We start from the raw sequence: 19,918 nt of genomic DNA on the forward strand, positions 1-19,918 counted from the left end.
ACAGGGCAAACAGTGCAGACTCGATTTGATTGTGCCTGTTCATGAGCAATAATGGAAAATGCAACACTGCCAACGTCCCCTAGTACCGGCTTAATCAGTATTCAGTTTGATGATGATGGTGATAATGACTGTAAATGTTGACGAAAAATGATTGATGACGAGATGGAAATATTGTACAAGAGGGGAAGATGATGAATGACGAAAATAACATAACAAACAAGTAGATGATAAATATTGACGGAGGTTTTGGGTTCGAGCCCACTGGGTTCGCAACCACGCCTTCTCATTTTACATCAATACTGTTTTCTTTTCCAGGAAGCGCACTCAAATGAGTGATTAAAATAAGCTCTAGCCCGCCCGCTTAGCTCTGTAGGTAGAGCGTTGGTCTACGGATCGCGGGGTCTTGAGTCCGATCCTCGAGCGGGGCTTATGTTCTTCGTGACTATTTGATAAACGACATTTTGTCTGAAATCATTAGTCCTCCACCTCTGATTCATGTGGGGAAGTTGGCAGTTACTTGCGGAGAACAGGTTTATACTGGTACAGAATCCAGGAACACTGTTTGGTTAACTGCCCGTCGTTACATGACTGAAATACTGTTGAAAACGGCGTTAAACCCTAAACAAAAAAAAATAAAATAAGTTCTAAGCTTACATCACAAATGAGCTCAAATAAATAAGACTAAATATTGATGATACATGATAAGGCCAAAAAAATAGTGTTGTTTCTGGTCAATTGACCGACCGTAATTTTTTACCCCCAACCGTATTCTGTTTTCGGCCCAAAAAGATCAACGTACGAAAAAAAGTGGCTTCGCAGATTTTGCTCCGCGAAAATTGAGAAAAACTCGTATTTGACCCGCAGAAAAATGCCGTGTGTCGGCTTGACCCGCGAAAATTTTCTTTGATGCGTCCGGAGTTTGAAAGTTCTGGCCCTGGTCAATCAAAATTCTGGTGATTTTCAATATTGTTTGCCGCCACAAACGGAAGTATGGCGGAGCGTCGTATATTAATTAGCTACTGACAGCTGTCAATGACGTCACGCGCCGACTGATACGTGGTCATCTCGCGGTTTGTATTTAGTACAATAATGTCCGTCCTTATCAAAGGTGTTGATTGATCAATGTGTAAATGTTTTCGAAAACAATACCAAACTTATAGATATTGGCGATCTTTAATTTAACAATATTTTGTTCGACAGTTCAGACCGTCCGCGGAATCAGCACTCATCAACAGTACCCGGGCTATTCATTTATTGAAATCGGCCGTATTTGAAATAAAAATTGAAGTAATTCATAATATTAAGATAAAAAAAATAACACATGATTGATGCATAAGATCACGTTGAAGGAGATTTAAGCCTGCACTTTTGAAGTTTATTGGCTTTTTACAAGCGGAATGAAAATTTTCAAAGTTCTGCTCAACCCGGGGCTAGAGGGCGTGGACGTTCATTGATGTCCATGAACAGGCTCAATCAAACCGAGCCTGCAACATTTTTATTTTTGTCGTGTTGAGCGATCTGTGGAGTTTCCACTTTTCTATTTTACGACAGCGCGGCACGTACTTAAACTGGAAGACCTGTTATTTTTAAACGATGTTGCGACGGTCTGTATTAAAATCGATTTTAATGTTAAAGCTAAAACACTGAAATAATTTAACATGTTCATGTTTTTACTATCGATTACAGGGATCGACACTAACGGTGGTCCGATAACAGTGTATTTTTGGGCGAAACAGTGAATCCTGAAAGCTAACGACGGACCACTAAGACTTCATTGATAGTCGATCTAAAATCAACAAAATTTGCAATGTATGCATTCTGTAAAAATAACTGCATTAAAAATAGAAAATAGGTTTTTCCGAAAATACCCCCGACGTAATGGAATTGACCAATTACACGAAAGCTGGGCGTGGTGACGATCTAATTGATTATCCGGGGAAACAATATCTTGTAACTTCAGTAAATAACCCTATTCTTGCAAAAACGAAAGTTTCAAATCCAATATTAATTAAAGCATTCTTCCAATCAGTAATAAAGTTACTTATTTTGATTTTCGTATGTCCTACTTTTACAAGAATTACAAAAGGTCATTGTCCACTTATTAGGTTAGATAATTGGTAGACCCGTTTGATGGATGGCCTGAAAAAAAAACAAAGGCAGATGGCAGTTAAACTTCAAAGGGCAAGTGTCGGCAACTTTTCCCTTATTGATTTTCGGCATTACTCTTTTGATGTGAATGTTTTACATTGCGAGGTGACTGATGTAATCTGACCTTATTCCACTGAAGATATTTCCCTACTTTAGTGGTTTGAGGCCCAGCTTCTTCTATATGAGAGGGTTCCTTCTACTCCGAAACTTCTGCTTCGAAAAATAGTGAAACCCCTGAAAGAGGCATGATTTTTGTTTGAGATGACAGTATGGACCAGCTGAACTTTCTGGGGATTACTAACTTTTAAAAACTGGTGGTCCTTTGGGCCACTATGAAAACAGAGTTAGTGGCAACCACTGTCGAATGGACAGATTTCCTACAGAATTTTGGGCAATTGTAACAGGATCATTTTTTGAACTACGAGCTAATCAAAACCACCGAGTCTCAACGTAAGCGTTGACCGGTGGTATAATTACATGCGAGCAGGTCGCTTTTTGCGGTTGTTTTCACAAGTCAAGGTAATATTTTCCTTCGTAGTTTTTTCATTTATAAAGCTTTGTTATTAAGAATTGGCCGAGGATGACCTACAATGGACGCGCTTTGATGGTGATGTATTGAATTTTTCATGTCATTTGTATTTTTTTCTAACATTCAGGAAATGTTCACTAAAACACGTATTTGGATACCATATCGTAGTTTTCTCGCTTTAAATGGATAAATTACTGTTAAAATGTCCTGTGATTTAGTTATACATGTACGATATACCTACTTTAACAGATCGGTCACCGTTATCTGCAGTTTCAAAAATCACATAGCCCGGCAAAACCCGGCCGTCGGCGAAGGTGCAGTCTTACGTCCGAGTCGGCGGTACACCAAAATAAAAATGCATACGTACGAGCTGGTGGAATTTATGAAAAACGATATTTTCAAGACTTTTTCAGGATCCGACAGTGGACAAAATGCATTTTTATCGATATATAGACTACCATTTCATGTTTCTTCGTTGTGCACAGTCATTTCAACATATGTCGGTTTCATACTCGAAGCCTGTGCTAAATAATAATGAATTAAAGGGTGGCGGGGGACACAGGCCCCATCTAACGGATCCTTATGGTAAAGTATTTATATAGTAACTATATAATGCTATACCATAAGGATACTGTTAGATGGGGCCTATGGCGGAGGACAGTAGCTGTGTGCACAATAAATAAATCGTATGCTTTTAGGTATAAATTATGACATTGTCACACTATGATGCGTCATCAATGACGCGATCATTTTAAAGCCAGATAGAGATATTTTAAATTCTGAATTAAATTGATAGATACATTTGATATTTTTATTTCAGTCATCTACCATGGATGAAAATGTAGGCCTAAACATGAAAGTGAACGCGACTGTGTCATCAATTTTGGATGACATGAAGGGTGTGATCGCGACAAGAGGTAAACATGCACATTTTTATTGAAATAAGATCTACATAAGAGTGTGGAGGTGGCAGTAGAGCCATTCGCTAGGATGTCTGGAGTATAGGTTCTTTTTTTCTTTTTTAAATTGTCCCATTGAACGTTCGTACTAGCACGGATACCTCCCACTTGAATCTGACAGACCAGAGCCCTTCTAGAAAATTGAAGTATAGAATTTTCCAGATATAAAGTAGGCCCTAGATGTTCATATGTTAGTATTTTTTATTCTAAGATGTACAGAATGTTGGTGGCAATTTCCCGTGCAATAAAGGTAGGTATTCATTGAAAGGTTTTGGTCGAAACAAAGTCATTTAAATTAAGTGATTTCTTTAAATCGATAAAGTACCATAATTTTATGAGCACCGCATGAAACAGTAACTGAAATTTAAATTGCGCAATCAAATATTAGTCAGGATGGTTCACAGAGTCTGTAAATTAGACTGCATATGTGCATAATTAAACTGCACACATTTCTCCATTTAGGAATTCAGTGTATTCATTTAATTTTTGGTTGTAAATAGTATAGTAGTCGCAACTTGACCGCGATGGTTGAACTTAGGCTGATTATTCATATCGATTATTAAGGGGTGCTTTGGGTAGCCGTGTATATTTATATGGAATTAGTTTGTATGCAGTGCTGTATCAAAGTATATACTTAAATATGATCATTAAAACTTTCCAATACATTAATTTATATTTCCATTTCACGTGCAGCTCGTGTTTTACGTACACTCCTTTTCAATAATAGATTGTGTCTTATTATGTATTATAATACAAATGTCAATCACCGGGGTCAAGTTGCTTCCACTATACTTCAATTACTTTTCTCCCAAACGTTACTAGCAATAGTTACACCTATAAATATACTAAGCACATCTAGAAACGCAACATTTTTTCAACATCTATATACATGTAAAAGGAAAGTGTGAAAGAAAAACGAGGGAAAAAACGTTGCGTATCTAGATGTACTTAGCTTTTAATACGGCCAACTGTGGTTTAACTGTACTGTAAGCGTAGACACATGGGCAAATACTAGTCTGGCGATCGCGAAGGACACATTACTATTCGGTCACAAAATCCTGCTCAATGCGCTAAGACTGTGCACAATGATGCGTTAAATGACTGTGCACAACGAAGAAACATGAAATGGTAGTCTATATATCGATAAAAATTCATTTTGTCCACTGTCAGATCCTAAAAAGTCTTGAAAATATCGTTTTTGATAAATTCCACCAGCTCGTACGTATGCATTTTTATTTTGGTGTACCGCCGACTCGGACGTAAGACAGCACCTTCGCCGACGGCCGGGTTTTGCCGGGCTATGTGATTTTTGAAACTGCATATAACAGTGACCGATCTGTTAAAGTGGGTATATCGTATATGTATATTATTAACTAAATCAAGGAATTTATCCATTTAAAGCGAGAAAACTACGATATGGTATCCAAATACATGTTTTTAGCGAATATTTCCTGAATGTTAGAAAAAATACAAATGACATGAAAAATTCAATACATCACCGTCAAAGCGCGTCCATTGTAGGTCATCCTCGGCCTATTCTTAATAACAAAGCTTTAAAAATGAAAAAAACTACGAAGGAAAATATTACCTTGACTGGTGAAAACAACCGCAAAAAGCGACCTGCTCGCACGTAATTATACCACCGGTCAACGCTTACGTTGAGACTCGTTGAAAACAATAGGCGTAAAAGCACACAGTCCGGTGTTTAAGCAAATGTTTTTCCCAGTTATTGTTTTCTTAGTCATGCTACTTTTATACTGTTAAGGGATAAAAATCTAATTTATTAGTGTGACAAGGGAAATTATTGTTTATCCAGTATTTCTAAATCAGAAACTACATAGCAAGTGACATGTACAAGTTGTTTACAAAAAAAAACATGCCTACCTATCGACACATATTTTTTTTAACTCGTGACCAGAAACAAGACTTCTTATTCTTTGGCCTAAAGACACATGACGAATGATGGTGATGAATGTCAATGATGAATTACATTGATAAATGCTAATGAAGAATGATGATGATGAATAATGGTGATTACTAATGATTATGAAGATCAATGAGAATGAGAAGTGAATGATGAATGAAGGTGATGAAAAACGACGATGAATGATATTGAACGACCTTTATTAAATGATAATGATGACGCTGTTGCTGATATTGAATGCTTCTGAAATAGCATCTGACAATGATGATGATCTGTCCTCTAAATATCCACGATCGAGTATATAATTTGCGTTGGAAAAGCATGGTGCCAGCACATATTTATGAACATCATTGAGACTCTTATTTAAAAATTTAATCCATCTAAGGAACGAGAGAATATAAATTCATACGATTAGATTTAACTGATCATTTTTTCATTGTGTCTCCGACTGCGCTACTCGAATATGTCGGATGCTTTAATTATATTTTTGACAATTTTTTAAATAAATTATTCGATATGTTACATGTAATATCATCAAGATACACCATCATGTTCTACTTAAATTTCATAACTCTCCCAGAAGCTCCGTTTGCTGTAAGTTATGAGATCAATTGAGATGAAAATGAAATATTAAATTTAAAACATTGAATTGAATTCTCGACATGGTGATCCCAAATAACCCATACATTGTGTTTAGATATAATGAACTGTCATAATACAGTATCAGAGAGCATGAACAAATATCATTCTTATACGAAGACATGACAAAAGTAAATTGAACGTCAAAATTTGATTGATTTTATCCCTAAGCTTTTTTTATTCAATCATAGAATATTTCGAAATTCTGTCTAAGGTTATCGTCAATAAAACTATGATTTCCTGTGTATGAAGAAAGGTCAGATATCTGACAAGGAGTTGTATTTTGTCACTGATCTTAATAAACTTAATCATAATTAATTTGCTTAATCTGTTGTAAGGTGACAGGCAAATGTATGGTGCATGATTCAGAACATTTTGTTATGTCGCGTTAGCGTGTGCGTGGTTTACTAGTATTTAACACGTTTATTTTGTGTCGTTGGTAAGCTCTCCAACGCGCCAATATGAAATGAAAAAGAAATGTGTGTCGTTTTGATACGGACGCCAACGCAAAAAAAAAAAGAAACTAACAACGCGACATAACGAAACACGGATGCGACAAAGAACAAACATTTTATTTCGTGCTTCTGCGCGCGCAATCAACAAAATTCAACGTGTTGGGATGTCAGCAAGTGCGTTTGGACTAAATAAACTGTTTTGTTATCTCACGTTGGCACGTGGGCAAAGGCGACATTATAAAATTTTCTACATTCCCGCGCACACGCCAACGCGGCAGAACGAAATATTTCATTTCGTCTTGGCACACCAAACCAAAATCGTTGCACGCAAACGTGAAAACAAATGTTTTGTTCAGTCGCGTTCTATGTTACGTTTTGTTGCGCTTTCAATTTCTATTTGTCGTGTTGGCGCGCTCGCCAAAACGACATTCACGATTTCAAACTTTTGTTGTCTCGCGTTGGCTGCGCGCCTGTAAGACACAGCGAAAAGTGTTACAAAGGTCATGTGCATGCCAAAGCAACAACACAAAATGTCCTACATCTGCCGACATACTTATGAATACATTCAATTTTGCAGGCATGTTTAGAAACAAGTTTCTGGTTGCATAATTTGCATGTAATGTTAGTGTTTCGATGGTACGTTTTAAAGCATGAAAGGGTTGAACCACCTATAAACAGAACAAAATATTTGAAATGGGAAAAATAGTTCCGTATAAAAAAAATTCTGACAAAAGTTAACATTAATTCCGTCCATGGATATCGTAAAACGTTTCGAAACTGCATACAATGACAGTGATTAGCTGCTATAACTAATATTCATATGATTTATAACTTCACAGTGTAAATACGATAATGAATTGGTAAATGTATAAGTGTGTAAATGTTAGCAAAGATTCAGGTACGTTCGTGTAATTTACATGATTAAGTGAAACAGCCAAATTTATTACATGACCCATGATATAAATCCATAGTATGTGCTATATATATGGCCTATTTTCAACACATTGGCTAAAAAGTTAAAAACTGAAGACCTTAGGCTATAAACTTGACTAATAACCAGCAAGTCATATCATAACCATGTTGATTAAGGAATAGAGAAAATAATTTCGCATTTTAATTCAAGTCATGCGTGAATTCGTTCTTCTATTCTGAGCACTGGGTATTTGTAAATAAATATAAACACCCATATTCATGCTTTCAATTCCATAACAGTAACTGGGATAGAATGTACAGTTATTGTCGTATGTCACTAGTCTTATCACGAAATCTAATTAGTTAATTGAGTAACTATCTCATCATTGCACAGCAATGTTCTGTTAATGAAACTTTGCCAGCATTCCCTGAATATGCGCTAACTTTGCATTATGTTATTTTATTGATCATCTGATATGGAGCCAGTATACTAAATTCAAGGTACTAAATTAAATCCCTAGCTTTCTGATCTCATATACTATGCTTTGATGTAATGAACTGTCATAATTCCATCTCGGTGAACATGAGTAAATACTACTTTCGTTAGAAGACATGACCAAAGCAAATTGAACATCAACATTTGATGGATTTTGTTTCTTGGTTATTCATTGATTTATTTTATATTCAATGACAGAAAATTTTGTGATTTTGTAAAGACGGCATCGTTTGTCTAAAAGGAAAGACAATACTTTAAATCAACTGATATACATTTAGTTTATACATAATTTATTTTAGGTCGATTGTGAAGGAAGTTCTACAACCTACATTAATCACTCTCGACACCTTATTCCTGATGGAATCAATCGCCACGAGGATACGCGAGAAGAGGCCAGTTTCCCTTTTAATGCTGAGCGCCAAGCAAGGGAGCTACTGGTACCATTTTTTCACGTCTTTGGTATGACGCGTCCGGGGATTGAACCCACGACCTCCCGCACTCGAAGCGGACGCTCTACCACTAGGCTATCGATAGTATATATGCTTTAATTTAAACAGACTATTATTATTACTGCTGTGTCTTTAGTTGGACATGTTTATCACTAAAGTCCTTTATATTAATAATAATTTAAAAGGTTGAACTATAAATATGTATTCAACTGAAACTCATAAATGAATTTAATTTTCACAAGTTTAATATAAAATGTATATCAGATACAGGCTAATAAATCAAATGTGATTATCCGTATTATATATAAATTATATATCAGTTAAAATATAAAAAGTGTTATTACTCCGCTTAAAATAGTGTTCTATTAACTTAAATGAAACGATTAAAAAACATAAAGCTGTTTGTAACAAAGGCCACTGCAACAGCCTTGCAAGTAAACAATTAACTGCCAAAAGACCTGTCTGTTCTGCCATACCATGGTTTTGCTTTTCTGCCACAAGTGACATCGTATTGAAATGTACGTTTTCCAGACATAAGCAATCAAATTAATTACACGCTTGGCTGTTTTTATTCTAAGAATGCTGCTGAATCGAATCACTATGTTATTTATTTTTGATACAGCATCTTGCATCGACGCTTTTGTAGTACTACATATACAAGCCCAATGTCCTGACACTTCATGACAACAATTCCTCCAATACTTGTCAGTTATGTTGATGCAAAATTTTCCTAATATAAGTTAGTATACACAGTTTCCTTGTCTTGATATTGAATTATCTGCCCATGAAAATGAGATTGTTTAGTATTTTCAGATATTCAAGGGCAGATAAATCAAGATCAAGCCCGGGTACCTATGATTTTTAATACATATTTCCGTTTTAAGCTTAATTCTCAGTCAGTACACAAAGTTTAAAGAAATACTGTCTGTAGGAAATATTTTGCCTATATACATATAGAAAACTCTCTGGTATGTGTTTAATAGTAAAGAAAGAGAAACTGGCAGAAAAACATATTTAGATTCTCCCTCGACGTTCGAGTCTTAAAAAGAGTACAATGTAAAATTTACAAACAGTACAACGAAAGCACCGGCAAAAGATAATCAGATTTCATTCCAAAACAAATGCATAACAGATAAGCTGGTGTTACAATGAGATAATGCATCGAGAAATACTCCTGTCATCGAAACAGTCGAAATATTCAAATGTCATAAAGGACGAATTTTCTAGTTACACTTTACAGTCGTTCGCTAATGACAGAGACAGTGTGATAAAAAGGTAGACAAATCGGTAAATATGGTAATGAACAATGAAGAACACCAACGGGAAGTGAACAGACATCTGAACAACGAGTATTACAACAACATTTGATGGAAATACAGAACCAGTTACTGTATGGAATATGTAGGATTATTAAAGGCTGAATTTGACATATTTTCAAAAAATACGTACTCCGTACTTACAAAATTTGCGTAAAATACATAAATGTTAGGTTATTTTGATCTGCATACATTACCCCAGGTGATAACAGATAGAAATATGTAGAGCATGTTTGCAAACATCGTAATATATGCAATCATTACTCTCGTTATCTTATCAAAAATACTGCTGATTTATTTACGAAAATAATTACCTGCAGTTGCCACCAAACAGTTATTTTAACACTTTTCCAGTAAATACTCTGTATATACCGATATTCAACTTTGGATGTTGTTTGGCCCTTTCAGATTTTCCTCAAATAGAGAATGTTTCAGTTTTTTTTTTATTTAAGTGGCCCTGAACTTGTTGATTATATAAGCAGCCATGTCATTAGGAAATATATTGTTCAATAATTAACGTTAGATGAACCATTTCAGTGATACTTTATTGAAAAGATATTGTGTTGGTTATAATAATAAGCATCTAGCAAATATCCAAAACAAGGAGTTCACAAATAGGGAGTTTAAATTTTTATACCAATATAGAGCTAATATTAATTTTTAAAATACTGATTTTTCACATATTCTAGGTTGTTATTGTTAAAACAATACTACAAGAAAAAATTAAGATTATAGAGCTGTCTTTATTTATTTATGAACTAGATTGGAACTAGCAGCAGTATTGCTTTCTATTCATAAGTGTCATAATTCTTGTGTTATAGGGGATCGATCCCTCTACGTTGACATGCGATATACCGAATGAGATTTCTATTATCGAATTAAAAATGTGTCCTTCCGGCACGTGCATAGAAGCGTCTGACTTCGAAATTTTTGGTAGAATACACTTTCCTTGTGCTTTTTAAACGTCAACATAACTTGTCCTAATCACAATCACGACGTCTTGCACATCAGTACAAATATGGGCAGTCGGATCGATTCCCAATTGAGGCAGTGCCTTATTTCATATTAAAAGTTAATACATTTTATTGCAGCATGCCCATGTACCTCAGGAAATGATTTCAAGAAGAACAAATACAAATTGTACTTTAACTGAATCATTTTATCAAATATTTCATATCTACTTGACCAATAAATCACTTCAAAGAAACTGCACAAAGGTTTGCACTGACAATTATATCAACAAAATTAATGCTTATATGATTTCAATTTGATTGATTAAAACCATAATTTTCATTACGTTTTCCTTGAACTTTGTATGGAAGCATACATTATATTTTTCAAAAATATATTAGTTTATCAGAAAACTTCTCATTTTGTATTGATTTAGGCACCACAACATTCTATTTTAATTATATTTTACAGCTTCCGTTGCCAGCAAGATAAGATATATCAAATAAAGCGGTATTATTTCAGTGATATAAGGAGAAAATACTTCTATAACAAATATGTGACTTTCCTCGATATATCAGTTAGGGACGATGTTCTATGACAAGAGCTTTGGGAATTGTACCAACGACTAAAGCAAACGTTAAGTTGAATTCAGATTCCATTCAAAATGTGTGTTGATGACGACTTGTTCTGAAACAGGTGACTCATGAATTGGAAAAAGCAGGTTGGAAGTATAGTCAATGAACTAAATTCCATGAAAAAGTGAAATACATCCGAAATAATTATAGATAACTATGTTTTCGATGTTTGTTTCTGTACAACATAATGTAAGAATATATACAGCAAGCCTGAAAAAACGTTGTTCATTGAAAAATAAATAAGATCAAATTGTGCGAATTTTAGCTTATCCACAGAACTTTCTCTGAAATATTTTTATTTCATTCGAATCTTAGACGCTATTTATCAAGTATGTAATATTCCTGTACTTAAGTCCTGAAAATCAAATCAATTTTCCATAAAATATAATTCATAGACTGCTTCAGTTTTTGTTTAGTCTATTTCAAATAAGTCACATACGTAACCTGTCCATACCTTTGAAACGGGCATGGTTACCTACCCTAATAAATGTACCTAGCATTCTCCATTATATCACTAATAGATATAATTTTAAATTCTAAACCTCATGAGGTTTGGCTCGGCGATATATGACCATTTTGCGTCGATTCGCCGTAAAACCCAACTCACTCACTCACTCACTCATGAGGTTTGGTCACGCGGGAAAATGTTACATAACAGTAACACATATTCGTCTTTAAACCCGTTTACAATATTTTTCCGATACAGCTTCTCTTTGTCGTGGTCCTACTTGGCGATGCATGGCTCTGTGGTTGTATTTAGAGTGCTCTGTCCTTCCGGGAAATCTACCATTACTTTTATCTCTTAGGTAAGGAATAATCTATCCGTCATGTCTGTGTGCAAACCGGCGGTTCTATTGTAGCAAGAAGGACGTTAATTTTTCGTCTACTATTCGATCTGAAGGACATTTTGTGTATATTATGATATAGCTAAAATACCATATGAAATAACGACTATTTATTGATTTTCTAGAATTATCTGTGAATATAATTATAAGTAGATCCCTCGGAAGCAGACTCAGTTTGATTGAGTCTGTTCATGAGCAGTAATGGGAAATGCAACACTGCCCACGCCCCCTAAGCACCGGCTTAAGCAGTTTTCAATCTTCAAATCTAAATGAGTTGAAATCAATGATCCCGAAGGACCAGAAAATATAACAATACTGAGGTGAAGTCGGGGCGACATTTTACGGCCACCACAGAGCACTTAACACCCGCTGTTGTGAAGTAAATATGATCTGAAAAGTAGATTCCTCGGAAGCATCGAGAACAAGGCAAACAGTGAAAATTGCAGACTCGGTTTGATTGAGTCTGTTCATGAGCAGTAATGGAAAATGCAACACTGCCCACGCCCCCTAGCGCCGGCTTAAGCAGTATTCAATCTTCAAATCTAAATGAGTTGAAATCAATGATCCCGAAGGACCAGAAAATATAACAGTACTGAGATGAAGTCGGTGCGACATTTTACGGCCGCCACACAGCACTTAACACCCGCTGTTGTGAAGAAAATATAATCTGAAAAGTAGATCCTAATCATGTAATAAGTTTTGTAATATTTATTCATTGCCTCATTGCAATACCAGAGTATTATTTAGCTTGCGTATGAATATGTGTAAAAAATAGCAAAATGCACTGATAGCTCCCCCGCTAGGTATATTCTTACAACGCTGAGGTAGGTTCAGAAATAAAATTTCTGACAGATATGTATAGAGAGGATCATTAATCAAAATTGCTATCAGCCTATGTCCATGTCTGTTTTGTCCTCCAGAAAACCAAAGGTGGCAGGTACGATACATCACAGCTACTTCGGCGCCCATCAGCGGCAGTAATATCGGAGATTTTTATTGCCTAGTTTGCGGACAATTTCATTCTGCTTTTTTTTTTCTGGCAGTGCATTTGCATTTGTATTGGTTGGAGCGGTACCGTGTGGTTTTTCCTCCAGTTGTTGTCTATATACTCAACTTTTCTTTGTGTGCTTTACTATCTTTTCAAGCTCATCGCGCATATTCTATCTTCCTCACTTGACTTCTCATATGACTGAGTATTCATTTTCCCTTTTACTGATTCCAAAGACATACCATTATCTTAGGTTGCTTAGGATTCACAGGAGTTATGATTCCTTTCTTCCATATAGTACTAAATTTCTTCCAGGCGCCCTCGTAAATCAAGCTGTATCAGGTGTTTCTCTTCTGTTACATACTGATTAACTTCTCTTTCATAATATATATGCTATACACTTGCATTTTTCTTATAGGCCCACATTTAGTTCATTCATTTCAGAGAGTGTAACTTATAAGAAAATGCGAAGCTGTAGTTTCCTTGAATCCGGGAGATGAAAGTACAAAAACCAATAACAGCAACGTTTCAAACGGAGAAAACCAGCAAAAACCTCGAGTCAACTTTCTCTTCGATCAAAAATATTATTAATTGGTGATAAGGTATCAGTTGTGTAGAGCCACGTTTTTGTATTTTACCGGCTATTATACCCGAGTGAATATACTACAAAAATGAGATAATGTACTTGATGAAAGAATCATTGCTTCATTGCTGAGAGCAAACGTGACGTGTGCTCGTATGGAAGCAGTAAAAACTAATTAATTGACTTACAAAAAAGCAAAGTGAACACAATTTTGTAATATGTTGAGAGTTGACTTTATTACAAAAAAGACATCAAGGGAATTGTACCAAATTCTTGAACTGAAACTTTCTGTTTTTGCTATTTCATACTTCACTTTATGTACATATTTAAAATTATCATGTCAGCTTGACTTATATGCTTTAACTTTAAAATATGTAGTTATTTTATATGAAAGGTAAAAAGATAAAAATATGCAGACCCTGTTGGGTAGATTTGTTAATTCTAACAAAAATTCAGAAACATAATTATACCGGAGGAAATATTTGGGGTTTAGTGGTCCTCCCCGCGATATGTTCTTACAGAACAGTGTAAAGAAAACAAATCGAGCAAACCAGGTTCGTCTGTATATACATCTAGGTTTGTGGATCCTCATAGAGAAATTTTGAAATAATACAGGATAAAATGGTGCACTTGAAGTAATTTCAGATAAAGTAAATCAGAGCAAACCAGGTTGTCTGAACAGATGGAGTACCAGTTCAAAGCAGTTTTGAAATTCTGCAAGACAAAATGTTGTACTTTTAGCCATTCCAGACAAAAATCGGAGCAAATATGGTCGCAATTTACTCTCTACTAACCTGAATAATTGGGAGTACAAGTAGAGGTGTAAAAAAATGCATTTTAGGCCATCACAGACAACAACATAGAGTAAATCTGGTTAAAATGGACACACTTCTTTTCTGAATTTGAATATAAGTAAAGTTTGGGTTTTGGGGACAGTACTCCTCAAGAAATTTTGAAATTCTGCAGGACAAAATGATATATTTTAAGCCATTTCAGACAAATTATCAGAGCAAATCAGGTTGAAATGGAAACACTATTCGCCAGGGTAATTGGAATACAAGCGGATATCTTCCCCGAGGAAAACTGAATTTCAAAAGGACTAAAAGATACATTTTAAGTCGTTTCAGTCAAAAATCTAAGCAACTCAGGTTGAAACGTATACACTACTTACCTTATTTTTTTAAATAAAATTATAGAATATCCTCTCCAAAACGTTATGAAAGTCTACAAGAAAAACTTCTATTTTGAGTCAATTAAGGTAACAAAATCAGAGCAATGCAGTTGCAACCCACATGAATAGTTGGAATACAAGTACAGGTAGGGGTCGGAACGGTCATCCCCGAGAAAATTTGAAAACAAGAAAAACTATGTCGCATTTTAAGCCATTTCAGACAAAAGACCAAAAAAAAAAATCAGGGCAAATTAGATTGAAATGTACAGACTACTCGCCTGGGTAATTTGAGTACAAGTAGACATGAAGGTTCGGAGCGGTCCTCCTCAAAAATATTTTGAAGTTGTACAAGACAAAATAGCGCATTTCAAGCCATTTATGAAATGAAATGCACACGCAGCTCAGCTGAATAAGGTGAGTACAAATAGAGGTGACGGTTCACGCCAGAGTACTCGGAGTACAAGGTTGGAGTTCATGGATGTCCTCCCCGTGACATATAATAGTAGAACAATTTGCATGAACTGTTGTAATTGTAATATCAGTGTTTATCACATCGTTTGATATTTTGTAAAAATTACAAACATACGTTCACAACTAAATGGTTTGTATTGAACATATAAATAAATACACATTTCTAATAAAAAAGCAAAATTGTAATGTTAAATCACTCATTCTAGAAAATCTATTACGTTTATCTTGTTTCTTACAATATTTCTTATCTATTTACAAGTATAGCACGAAACTAGTATTATACCGTAACAAGAGATGCCTTTTCCATTTTGTTTCCTGTCTGTTAATATATCGATTGCAATTTCAATGAGATAAAATTGTCTGAAACTGTCTTCTTTCTATATTCCTCGTCCTTAGGGCCTAGTGGTGTATTCACTATTTTGCAAACTCCCAAGACCTTAAGGCGTCTCTGAGGAAGATGTAAATTGTGTAAGAATAAGTTTAAAGACACCCTTCTGTCAATTTTGTGTTGATTATAGACAATCATCTCTTTCATTATAAAGTGAAAACTTTGAATGTGTAGCATTCGCAATCCGGTGATGTCCGTCTGTCTGGTATGCATACTGATTTATCGGACTTTAACACTTAAAAACAAGACACTACTCGTAAAGAAGATGCCCAAAATGAGGACATTAACAGTCATAGCTGGCTAGTTTATGCCATGGCAGACAATGATGTAGTAGAATTCACATTTTTATTCAACAAGATAAATAGATAAGCCATTTGCTTTAGCTTATTATGTCTGTGCAATCGTCTTGAAACGGACTTGGAAATAGCGCTGTACAACATATCTGTACTGTTTGTTGTTGGCGCGTTTAGTTAAGATTAATAGACCGGCGTGCAACACAGTTCAGAATGTCTAGCACTGTCAATTGATATTCTGTCATGACATCTCGCGTCTTCGAAAATACATACCTTTCGATAGATCAGTTGACATTTGCTTGTCATTGATATCTTTGCGACTACTTTAATCGAAGTTGCATTTTATCAAAAGAGTGGAAGGACGTGCAAATACGTGTGGTACACTGATGACTCTTATCACCAGCTTCTAACGTAGAGTATCCACTTTTTTGTAAAATACATCTTGTTAATAAAAACAATTTACTTTTTAGATAAAAAACTCATTTTACATATTCCAAATGTACACACAATTGCCATATTAAAATAAACATTGTAAAGGTTTGTCGGTAACTTTTTAATAATTGTTTTGTGTATATAAACCAAAGGTTAATGAATTCCAACTATTGGAATAGAGAAAAGTGGAAAGTTCACAGGTCGCTCAGCACGACAAAAACGGAAATGTTGCAGGCTCGGTTTGATTGAGCCAGTTCTTGGACGGTAGTGGAAATGCATGCTACCGTCCACGCCCTCTAGCCCCGGGTTGAGCAGAACTCAACATTTACACATGCTAAAAGTACAAAAAGCAATTTAGAGACATCCGCAGATGTATTCAAACGGCGGTGAACATGGTACCTTCAATGATACACGTGTTGAGGCGTGTAATTCCATGAAGAGCGGCGTTTGGTCCCCAGATAAAGTAAAGGGTTTGCCCCAAACGAGAAAACAATGGGCAGAACTAAACAAACTGGAATTTAGGAAGGGAATCTGAGGTTATGGAGCCTGCGTATCACAGGAACTGTCAAAAGACAAAATTAAAAAGCAGGCACCATACCCAAGGGAAGCAGAAGAATAACATCATTGTACACAGAGGGTCATAGTGTATAAAGTATTATGCCATTTTGAAACGAAAGCAGTGTCACAGTGTCCACCGCCGATTTTTCCGTAAAAACAGTTTAGATATTTTAATACAACAATTCAAGGACAAGGGCGTAGGAGCTGTAGGAGCAATATTTCGAGGAGCGGCGAAATTTTTGAAAAGGCTAGAAAATATAATTGAAAATAAATATAGCGGTCTTCCATTTATCATGAAGTGCATCGGCGACTGATATGTACACAAAATCTTGTCATATCGCTAACACCTTGCTAGATCACCTTGGTGACAGGGTATTGTACAAAATCGATAATCCGCAACGACCAAGGTCGCTGTATTTTCACGCCCCGCAGACTCGGGTTATAGGCAATACATTAATTTAATTAATGAAAGTTAATCGTTTTTAATTGCTAACTGCCAAAATTGCAATTAATGTTGTGTCTCAAATTCTGCCGACAAAGGAAAGTATCTTGAGTAAAACACAAACGCAAATCTGGATCTTTATATCTCTTTACATAAAATATATTAAATTAAATATTTTCGACACTTAAACATACTGTTTGAAAATTAAAGGAACCAATGATAATGATTAAATTCAACGCATAAAATGTAGAAAAATCCTCATAGATTTTACAGATCTAGTTACATGTACATTAACAAGTATTACAGCTTTTACATAAAAATATAAAAGCGAATCAGCCCTGCAATTTTGCATTTCCAAATTGATCATTTGGTAAAATTAAAAAGAACCCTGAACTCCGTTCATTCAACCCTCAGTGGTTCAAAGAAAACAGTGAATGGCGTTTTACCTTTATAATGCCATTTAATGACTAAAATGCTATAAGGGTTGGATTACCCCTTTAAGTCAGGGTCTTGTGCTCGATCCCATACTTAGACATTACTGGTTTTACCCTGGCAAGGCATTGTCCGTATCTAACATTGTACCGCCTTTACAGTGTTTAAACATAGTAAACTGTAAATATGGGTGAAAACTCGAAATAAAAACGAGTATGTTCAATAGATATTGAGCAGTCCAAGAAGTCGCCAGATTGCACCATCTGCTCTAGCTAATTTACTCTAGCTATATGCAAATTTTTCCCGGGGTCTCCCCGGACCCTGTTCATAGGAGGGGGATATCCCCTTTCAAACCCACTCCCTCCGCCGCCCCAATGCTCAAATCGTCCCTACGCCCCTGAAGGATGACGTAAGTGTAACTTCTCACATCGTAGCATACTTTTTCGAACAAATGTTAATAGATGCTGCCTTTCTGATGCATACGCTTCTGATCGTCAAATTAGGTGATACCCTGGTTGAACAACCACGGAAAGTCTATTGGAAAATAGATATTTGTCCAAAATGCTGACGATTTTTTCATTAGATTTGAATTAGTATACTATAAATGTCATAATCCAGAATTGTATTTCAACATTTTTTATTAGTTGATATCCTGGTTGAACAAAATGGAACGTCTACTGGAAATAAACAAGTGTACAAAATGCGTAACATTTTTTCATTTGAGCTGAATTATTAAGCTATAAAAGTCATAATTCGGTATTGTATGTCAATATTTTAAATTGCAATTGTAAAATGATATGTTGTGTCTAAGCTTTATTGCGCAGCAAGCCAATAAAATATTATCCTCTCCAAACTCCCCTAAAATAAATTTAAAACATTATGTTGGCAGGAAATTAGCATCTAAACGTCAGCATTAATGTGCATATATCATTGCAAAATAGCAAACGCTACCGAAAAGTGAAACACGATAGATATCTTAAGGTTGTGATCAACGTTTCCAGACTCAATAACTATCAACTTAAAAAATTAAGGAAACGATAAACGTGTCCCAATACTTTATTTCAAAGCTCTTTGCATTTAATGTAAACCATAAGAACGAAACTTAAGGCATCTCAAAGTTCGGCTCCAATAGATTTTGAAAGGTTTATTATGCTTTTGTTGTAGGAAAAAATATGCATTAATGCATCACACTGACGAAATTGATACATTTTATGATACAAATGAATACAACTTTCATTAAAGAGCTTTACGGACACTCTGTGTGGAACAAGAAATAATATGTCAGGCTTTTCTTTAAGTTGTCTATACTCGTATTTTGATATCCACTAACCATATACGAAACGAATAACATTGGGCAGATTTATCGTTGTGAATCGTTTTGTTTATTTGCTGAACTGCTTATATAGTGTTTAGTAGAAGTATATGTGAACCTAAGTTATGTTACTCCAAAGAGATCACAGCATCAGGTTAGGATTTGAATTATAATTAACGTAATATGTAGATTCATTTGCCCTTTAAAAGAAAATATCGACGAAAGATTATAGGTAAGGGTAGATTTCTCGGAAGCACAGAGCATCACAAACACAGCCTCAGAGCCATGCATTTGCAAAGTTGGCCCACAACAAAAGAAGCTGTAACGAGATTTTAATAGTGTTTTTATGGTATGACCATCATTAGGTGTTACATTGTATAGATAAATATTCACTATTGTAAAAACCTCGTTTGTAAAATATTTTCAACTGAATTATATCATTAAACTGCCAGGTAATAGAGAACATATATAAAAAAGAAATTGCTTTTCATACGCTATGTTTAAACGGAAAACATATTCACCAGTCAAGTAAGAAATTATCATGAAATCTGGCATTGTGTATATACACCTCCATATATTATAGAGACATT

Source organism: Mercenaria mercenaria, chromosome 5, assembly GCF_021730395.1.
Source record: "Mercenaria mercenaria strain notata chromosome 5, MADL_Memer_1, whole genome shotgun sequence".
Taxonomy (NCBI): domain Eukaryota; kingdom Metazoa; phylum Mollusca; class Bivalvia; order Venerida; family Veneridae; genus Mercenaria; species Mercenaria mercenaria.